Raw genomic sequence first — 3360 nt, 5'->3', positions numbered from 1 at the left:
AAGGATTTATTAATTGTTCAAATTTATGTCGACGATGTGTAAAGAATTCTCAAATCTCATGCAAAGTGAGTTTGAGATGAGTATGATGGGGGAATTGAAATTCTTTCTTGGTTTACAAATCAAACAACGAGAGGATGGTATTTTTATATCACAAGAAAAATACACCAAGGATTTGCTCAAAAAATATAACATGAGTTCAGCCAAGAGTACGGGAACTCCTATGCACCCATCCTCCATACTTCACAAAGATGATGAAGGAACTCCAATATCTAAAAAAGAGTACAGAGGGATGATAGGATCCTTGTTTTATTTAACAGCCAACAGATCAGACATAGTGTTTTTACTCGGTCTTTGTGCAAGATTTCAATCCTCTCCTAAAGAATCTCATCTCACAGCTGTAAAAAGGATTTTCAGATACCTTGTTGGCACTATAAATCTGGGAATTTGGTACAAGAAATGTTCCAATCTTGACCTCATAGCTTATTGTGATGCCGACTACGCGGGAGATAAAGTTGAAAGAAAAATCACAAGTGGTGCTTGTCAATTTCTTGGTAAATCCCTAATAAGTTGGTCATGCAAGAAACAAAGTACCATTGCTCTTTCAACTACTAAAGCAAAGTATGTATCATCCGCTCAATGTTGCTCACAACTGCTCTAGATAAAAAATCAGCTTGAGGATTACTCGCTAAGGTACGCAAAAATTCCCATCCTCTGTGATAATACAAGTGCAATAAATCTTTCTAAAAATCCCATTCAACAATCTAGATCTAAGCACATTGAAATTAAACATCATTTTATAAGAGATCATGTGCAAAAAGGGGATTTAGAACTGATTTTTATTGACACTGAAAATCAATTAGCAGATATTTTTACTAAACCTCTCCAAGAGGATAGGTTCAAAAAGATCTTGGAGGAACTCTCAATCCTTAATTTGTCTAAAATTAATTGATTTATCCTGTTTATGTTCCTTTATTATATTTATCTTATTATTTTTTATTAAATAAAAATCCAAAAATTTCTGCTGTTTTATTTTAAATGAATATATAGTTTTAGTATAAAACTGTGAGGATGGCATAAACCACTAGAGGACAGAATGTCCTTATTGGTGTAACCTCCCTTGACACGCCAGACAAGAAAACAACACGCGTCTCTTTTCTCATTGGCCAACATGTGTGGTGCATGCCTTCGTGCTTCACGCCGTGCATTTAATGCATTTACGGCCACGTGACTCAGCCTGTCTCATCCATCATCACACTAGGTTCCTAGGCAAACGACGCATTAATTTTCCTTTCTTCTCACGTTTCCTCACACGTTATCCCTGTACATCTTCCATCCTCATCTATGTATTTCATGTCCTCCATCTTTCTCACTCATCAACCCTCTGCTCAAAACCTCTCTTTACTCATCAGTTGTTTTCCAAGTCTTTTATGATCAATGGCCCGTACCAAAGTAACTGCAAAACGCAAAATCTCATATCAAGAACCAGAAGAGAACCAAGATGTCTACTCAAGCACTGAGTCAGATTAGCATGAGGAAACCCAATCTGAAGCGAATTCCATGAACACCATTTCTTCCTCTCAACCATCCAAAAGTTCTTCTTCTTCTCCTTCTATCACTCCAAAAATCTCCAAAAACTCATCCTCCTCAGCTCCCTTCAGGCGCTCTTCCAGAATCATGTTTGGAGTCGTTTCATCTAAAAAGGCAATTCCTCAGGACAATACGATCCATGTCATCAATTCTGATGATTCAGAGACCAATCTTCCTGTTGAACCTGCACAACAGCCTCCTCCTGCAAAATCTACCTCCAAAATTCCAACTCCTAAAAAGGCCAAACCTTCTTCACCAAAACCCCCATCCTCATCCACAAAAAATTCTGAAATCACTTCACTGTTTGATTCGGCCGAATTAGAGACTATCTACATCTCAAAATGGCAAAACAAGTCTGTGGTCAATGGTAAAATCATTGACCTTGCTGATATCAAACAAGGAGGATTCAATGTTGAAGAAATATTTGACCAACTCGGATGGACCTCTTTTTTCAAAATTAATGAACCTAAGTACCCTCGCCTAGTAAGGGCTTTCTACGCTGCTTCAAAAGGATCAAAAGGCACCACTAATTTCATTATGGTGCTAAAAGGGGTTCATATGGAAATTAATCCCACCACATTATGTCAAATCCTCGATATACGTGATGAATGAGCCTATTGCTTATATGAGACATGGTATTCACAATGTGTCATCACTAGGACATCTGTGCTGCAAAGCACACTCATCAAACCTCCCAAACCGTTGGTAGCCTCCAACCTCGTCCCCTTGTGTCGTATCCTTCACAATATCTGTGTTCACTCCATCATGCCTCGGGCTGGAAGTTTTGAGAAGGTCACGGAGCTTGACCTCATGATTATTCATCACTTGATAACTGATACTCCTCTTCATTTGGGTCATGTTATTTTTACCTTCATGTTGAATGATGTTGTGATGGGATGATATGTTCCCTATGGGATGATTTTGACAAAAATCTTCAAATTTTTCAAAATCCCACTTGATGTTGAACACTCCATTCACTTCAACAACATTTTTTCTATGAAGAATATTAAACAGATGAAGATTCAAAATGATGACCGCCCTGCCTCCAAGAAACGGAAAGTTCGTTATTCTTCCTCTCTTTCTCAAAAATCTAAAGCTGAAACCACTCAACCTCCACCTAAGAATACACCATCACCACTTATTCCAGAACCCACCTCTCCACTGCGTAACTCTCATGATGCTACTCCTTCTCCTGACTCACCTGTCCCCACACCAACTCAGTCTTCACCAATCCACAAACTGACTCCCCTTCATGAAGCCGATCCTATCCCTGAGGATACCTTCACATCAACTCCTCTTCAAAATATGGAAGATGGTGGGGAGTTATATTTTGATCTCATTATATCTTATCCTCCCTCTCCTACGGATGTGCCTATGGCTTCTCCTCCAACCATGCCAATGGATAAAGATGTGCTCCCACCACTAGATTTTTTGCAACAAATTCCTCCTACTGCAAACTTTGAAAAACCTGCCCAACCTCTCTCTTTGGTCACGAGTGTGTTCATTTCCCTTGACTCTTTTTTAACTACAACTATTCATCACTATTCTAAGGACAAAGCTGGGAGCTCTCAAAATAAGAGTTCCAGCGTCAATGATCACCTTAAGGACTCGGTTCCTAGCAAGAGGACTGAGGAAATGAAGCAGATGAAACTTCTCAAATTAATTAGGAAAGACCAGAAGAAAATCCTTCACTGCTTCACTCACTTTGAGAACTCTTTGGTTCAATTTGGTCTCATTCTTGAATGGGTTACCAAACACTTGGTCCCTACTATT

Source organism: Cicer arietinum, chromosome 4, assembly GCF_000331145.2.
Source record: "Cicer arietinum cultivar CDC Frontier isolate Library 1 chromosome 4, Cicar.CDCFrontier_v2.0, whole genome shotgun sequence".
NCBI classification, from domain to species: Eukaryota; Viridiplantae; Streptophyta; class Magnoliopsida; order Fabales; family Fabaceae; genus Cicer; species Cicer arietinum.
The sequence above is the reverse complement of the archived record's forward strand: the minus strand, read 5'-3'. Positions refer to the sequence as shown.